Raw genomic sequence first — 6,510 nt, forward strand, 5'->3', positions numbered from 1 at the left:
ACGGGAACTGTGACGCCATCCGTTTTCGAGCCACCAAAGTGTCGAGTATAGGAAGACGGTATGCACAACAGATAATTTCTGTCAGGTCCCCCTCTCCTACCACTTCGTGCACGTTATTTGCTCGTATAAAGCGTCACTAGTAGGCCTTCATGTACGTGTCATCACATTTTACCTCTTTCCTATCAAAACAGTAACGCAATGACGTATGTATGCCTCCAACTGTATGCCGTAAGACATTTAATAATCTGCCAAACTCTGTGCCAGTGTCTCAATGCTAAACCGCCAAGCAAATCGGAGTCTATGGATCCTGAAGATGTGGGCCAAGTTAAGGAGAACTGAAAAGAAACGTGATAGGCAGAAGAAATCTAAGGTCGGGTGAAATCTCACCTGGTCGTGCAGCAAGTTCATTTCAACAACAAAAGGACCACCGACCAAACGGTTGAATCAAGAAAGCGAGACATTTCGGCTTCTCTTCTTGAAATAAGAGGCAGAAGATGGTTCAAGCAGCTGGACCTCCAGAAGAACGAAATGCAAGGCTGATGGCTGACCTTTATTGAAAGCGCGCTTTTCAGCCAGGACGTCGTATAACTTTCGCGCCACTATTGGTGTATTGGATGGAAAAACAGCGCGACAGACGAACACCACAGCAAAGAAACACAAGACGAGCGCTTTGGCTATAGTGTTGGACTATTAGAGTAACCATGCTTAAGCCTGGCTAGCTTTCTGTCACGCTCTCATTTTCAGTTTTCCATTACAGTCGTTTCTACGAGATCTGTTTATTGAATTAATTAATTATTTAATTATTTAATTAATTAAATAATTTTAAGCACATGGCTTATTTATTGTATTATATACAACTGTTTGCGTATATTACGAAGCACACATTGTCTTCGTGGTGTCTGTATAGCAACATCAGTGAACCGACGAAGCAGTGCAGTGCAGTTTCACCCCTTTGTGCTCGTTCGACTGATAACCAATTATTCTACTAATAGCGCAGCATGCAACTTGGAAAAACGAACTTAGTTAGTTAGGAAAGGAATGATCGTAGCCATGTTAGGTATAGTCGTTCTTTCCTGGCACGAACTTGAAATGCCAGAATATAGAAATGGGCAGTGTAACAGGCATTTTTTACATGGACTGTCCCTATAGTCCAAGCCTTCACTTTTCATATATGATCTGTCATACGTGTCCTCAGCTTAGTGATTGATAAAGAGAAGCGGGACACCAGAAAGACGATATTGTGCTTCCTGCCAGGTGCGACCCTTATTACTAATTGCTCTCGTTATCGAGATTCGGGTTCAAACCCTATTCCGGCGTAAGGTTTGTAACGATGAAGGGGTCCATTCTGAAATGCGACCATGCGTGAGTGGCCGTTCATTAACAGCATGGCGATACTGGCCGCTACAGGCTGTGCACTGTAAGTGACCTCATGAGCAGCAACCCACACGCCTTGTAGCCTCGGCTCGTTGCATAAAATAAAATTGGTTCATGAAAGCGCCCTTCGTCGTACAGCGCCTTGTCTCTAAGGCGATTGAGTTTCCTTTAGCCTTCGGTAATATTTTTGTTTTCCTTTGCTGAGTTTAATCTCTTTGTCGTCCATTCCGTTGTTCCGCGAATGTCGATTATGTATTCGCAAGCGTCGCACGGCGTCCCTCGATTCCAGATTGCTTCTCGAAGATTAAAGACAAAGCAATTAATCCGTTTTTTTTTTCTCCCTTCGCTAAGCTCAAACTTGAAATAATTACGAGGCAAGATTCGAAGTTTACTCTCGGTAATCGTCGCCGTCGACTTGAACATGAAGTCTTTATTCTTTTCGTGATCCTCATCAAGCCGATCGGCCGAGTGTTGTAGTACCTGGTCGCGTGTCCAGAGGTCTAGCCTGAACGCACTCTCATGGGAGTATAAAGAGGGGATGCAATCGAGAGTGGGTCCCTTCCGGCTCGAACTTAAATCCCTGAGCGTAATCCCTTAAGGAGCCGCTGGCCCAACTTCGCCCCTCGTTCTTACTTCCTGTCGCGTCCAACTTTTTAAACGCGCGAACGAGCCGATAAATGATGCAAAACGTTCCATCTTCTGCGAGAGCGACAAGCAAGCCACATGACAGCTGTAAAAAAAAAAAAAAACAAAAAAAATATGCATTCAACCAAGCATTTTGTTTTTCGCTGTTTTTTTTTTTTTTTTTTTTTTTCAACTTTTGCGTTTCATCCTCCCTTCCTTTTCTTCTTCGTGTTTAAAGTGTTGTTCTCTGTGTGAAAATTTTATTTCTTAAGTCTTTTCTATGTTTTTTTTTTCTTTTTTCTTTTTAGCTGCCGATGCCCGCAGACCTGGGCAGTCGCCAGCACATCGCACTGTCTTCATGCTGACGCTGATGGATGGACGGCCGCTCGAAATTTGAAGCTCGCAGCCAGCCAGCAGCTCGACGACCGACGCTAAGGCGCGTGTGCCCGGTGACCCGCCAATTCTGCAAAGTTGTTTCTGCTTTTTTCCTTCTCTTCGACATCGCTCATAGTCGCTATAACGACTCAAATATATGCCAAAAAAAAAAAAAAAGCATCAGACGAAGCGCCTATTCCAATGGTGAGCTTTCGGACTCTCCGTTAATCACCTTTTCGCTTTCTGCTTACTCGAAAGTTTCTCTTCGCTGTTTTGGTCTCGCCTCTCCTCTCTCCCACAACGAAGTTCTCGCTCTCTCTCTCTCTCTCTCTCTCTATATATATATATATATATATATATATATATATATATATATATATATATATATATATATATATATATATATATATATATATATATATATATATATATATATATATATACACGTTTTTCTAATTTTTTTTTTTTAGTATTTCTTATTTCTTCTTTTGTTCATGTTCCCTGCGTACGGCTGCGTCGTTCAGCCTCCTCCGATCCCAAGTGACACACACCTGCCGTGAGCGATGGCCGATGCATTCTGACGAATATGCGCGTATCAGTTTTTGGCCAACACGGCGCCGCATCTGTTCAACATTGTTATCGAGCTGATCACTTAAACGCCGCGGCACTTAGTCCCAACAGCCGGTGATCAGCGGACTATGCGTCAGCGAAGCCGTCGCAATTCCTCATATTGGAGGCGCCGTGGACTCGAAGTCCTCGTTTTGAAAAATAACTTGCTTTTACTTGCGTCAGTAAGTATTCCGCTTCTGACTTGTCGCGAAACTCCCAGAAGGGCCCCAGCAAGGTATACTCTACAATATTCATGAGAAGGATGAGGAAAGCACACTGCATAGGGGACACAAGCCTGTGTTCAATCCGTTGTTTATTTTAATGTTTCCAGCTTTCAGTTACACATCTGCAAAATATTTTTTGAGAGTCATAACTTCGCTTACCGAGTGTTGTCCAGTCCTTCACGGTGGATATAGGATATTTTGAATTTGAGGTCGAAATCAATAACCCCGTCTGTCCGGACCGAATACTCCCTAGGAGAGAAGTAGCATGCCACTTTGCACATTGCTTGGTTATATTATGCAATCAAGGATGCATTAACTTTTGTTGATAGTGCAACTGCTTAAGAGATTTTCGTGATATATCCATCCACGAGAATTTGGCACGCCTGCTAGAGGATCACCCTTTCGGGATGGTCTTAGCTGGGTGTCTTTCATCGTGTTGAGCACAAAGCGCGAAATGAGTACACATAGTCGTTCCCTGTGTGAGTGGGGAGTACGAGGGATGCTGGGAAACACACCTCAAGCTTGTAGCTGCCAGAATGCTCCGGAAGGAATTCGTACCTCATCGCGGACAGCGAGGAATCCTAATTACACGACTCAGGCGACAGCATCACAGAAACTTTTCAGATGGACTGGCTAAACTTCGTGGGTTGGTTTCGCCACCCGCCTCTGAAAAAAGCATGCAGCTACGAACGTCGCTTAACGAGTTGGCTGATTTGTGCGCAAAGTGACACCTTAGATTCGAGTTCATAAAATATTCTTGTTTCTTGAGAGAGTTGATATATACACTGCTGTAATTTTTCAAAGAGTAATGAATTTGTCCTCCATTTAGATTAATCTCGCTATCCGGGTTTTTTTTTTTTTTTTTTTTCAGTTGACTAACATGCGAAAACGTACTACCCACAAAATTTTTATAATTTTGCGCGTATTTCGTCCTCGGAAGAAGCCAGTTTTGCGTAGTTTTTACAGAGCAGTGTATGAGAATACAGATCGTCCGGCCCTCTGGCAGTAGTAGCAGCAAAAAGGTTATCTTTACCGTTGTCACTCATAGCTGCACGGTATATCCATCGTTCGGCACTTAAACGTGAAAATTGTGTGTTAATGACGAATAATGATAACTTAAAAACTTAAAAACTGTGCTCAAAAGCTTTTTTTCTTAGCACTGCACGTGTGCCAGAGTTCTCGGGTTCGATCCTGAACACCGGCGGCTGTGTTTCGATGGAGGCGAAACGGAGAGGCGTCCGTGTGCTGTGCGATGTCAGTGCGAGTTAAAGGTCCCCAGGTGGTCGAAATTACTCCGTATACCCCTCCACTACGGCGCCCCTTTCTGTCTTTCTACTTTCACTTCCGCCTTCCTCCCTTCCTTTACGGCGCGGTTCAGGTGTCCACAGAACAAGTGACCTAAATTAAATAAGTATTGCACGACGCGTTATTATTTATTCAGTAAAAACCAGCCGAGCCAAAAAGACGTCATTGCGGGAGATATAACGCTTTATAAGACAAATCCGCTGTGCTTCGTCTTATCACTTCACTTGGCAGTGCATTCCATACCTTTATGGTTAAATGTTGAGTGATTCAGGCAGCGAAAGAGGTCACTGTATGCCCCTGGTCTTGCACGGAAAAGAGATACCCTTTACCTGGCTACCAGAGACGTGAGACATACATTTGTTGTACATGAAGAGGTTGTATCTATTATAGTGCGAAAGCACTCATTCAGTCATGCCTCTCCTTAAGATTACCTTGTGCGGGATCTACGCTCAGCCGGCGGAACTGTTGGCATAGCAACAGTGACGTCAGCCGTTGTCGAGCTATCGAATTGGCCATATATCACCTCTCGCGCGCCGTTTACTCTTCGTCGCTAACGGACGGCATCCTAACGTGAGTTGAAAATTGTACGAAGCTGCAGTAACACCAGTACCATGGGCTGCGAGGCTGGAGACTGACCCTAATAGAAAGCGTGTGAAAAGCGCTATTCAGCCGGAAAGTCGTAGCGCCCTCGCACAAATAGTGGTTTAATTATGCTTAAACCTGCCTAACGTTCTTGCTTTGCTGGGCTTGTATGCTGCAACTTTCCAAACTTAAGTGGTTTCCCCGGCATATGCCACCGCGGCAGTTCCGCATATTCTTGAAGCTTTTATTGGAGGAAATAGTGTGGCTCCACCTTGCGTTTACCAGCAGTCGTGGCCTTATCCACATTGTGGATGTTTGTTTTTTCAGTGCAAAGACACACTGCAAGGCATGTGCACCAGATTTGCGCGAACCCAGTTTGGATTTCTGTCTTTGCGGCAACACTTTTGTATCCGCATTCCACAGCTGACGACGGTTAACCATCCAGTTTCAAGATCATCTAAGCGACGATAAACTGCAACCCTGTATTTGTGTCACACACACATAACATGGTCAGATATAGGGCGCCGTGGGAGGATAGCTTACTCTAGGGCGTATCAAGGGAGATGGAGACAGAGATAGAGATGGGGGAGGGGGCGGAAAGGCCGGGATCGTTAACAGGCGATGCTAAGTAGGCTACTCTACACGTGAGGAGGGCAACAAAGGGAGAAAGGGAAAAGAAATAGAGACAAGGAAATGAGTTTTTCTCGTGTCCATAGGCCACTATCATACATATATATCCAACCTTTAAGCTTCCAGCTTCGCTTCGGGGTTGTAAAGGAACGCATGCACTGGAGTCGATGCAGACTCTGTGGGTGATCAGGTTTCTCGCATATCAGTAGCTATTTTTACGTTTATTCGAGGGCCTGACGATCTCCGCGCTGCTTCAGTACGAAAAGAACCCACAGAGACCACTGTAATAGAAAGAAACGAAAAAAAAAAAAAAAAAAAAACGCGCAGTGAAGTAGATCGGTTTTCTTTCCCAATACATGTACGTGAAAGGAAAAACTGAATAAAAGCCTAAAGAAAATACACCCCACTCCGCAAGCGCAAACTAATCACGCGAACGTCTGGATATCGTCCAGCGAAGGCGGCATGCAACCTCTGTGAGCTAGCGTCAGCGATCGAAGTGGAACAATGCAGGAGCGAGGCCTACAAACCGATAGAGAGAGGGCGAAAAAAAAAAAAAAGTAAATCCCATCGGTGCCCGTAATCCTGTCCGGGGTAAAACAAGAACCTTGTCTGATCTCCTCTTCCCCTCGCTCCCATATCCTTCCCTTTATCCCCAGCGACCTTTCTTCGCACATCGGCCTGACCACTCTTGCGAGCAGAGCATCACGAACCGTAGGCCACAACAAGTGCTGCTTGATGACCATCGCGCTCCCTCAGTCCGTCTGCAGATCGACGAACCGAGCTGCAC

Source organism: Amblyomma maculatum, chromosome 1 (assembly GCF_055883805.1).
Source record: "Amblyomma maculatum isolate TAMU_Amacu chromosome 1, ASM5588380v1, whole genome shotgun sequence".
NCBI classification, from domain to species: domain Eukaryota; kingdom Metazoa; phylum Arthropoda; class Arachnida; order Ixodida; family Ixodidae; genus Amblyomma; species Amblyomma maculatum.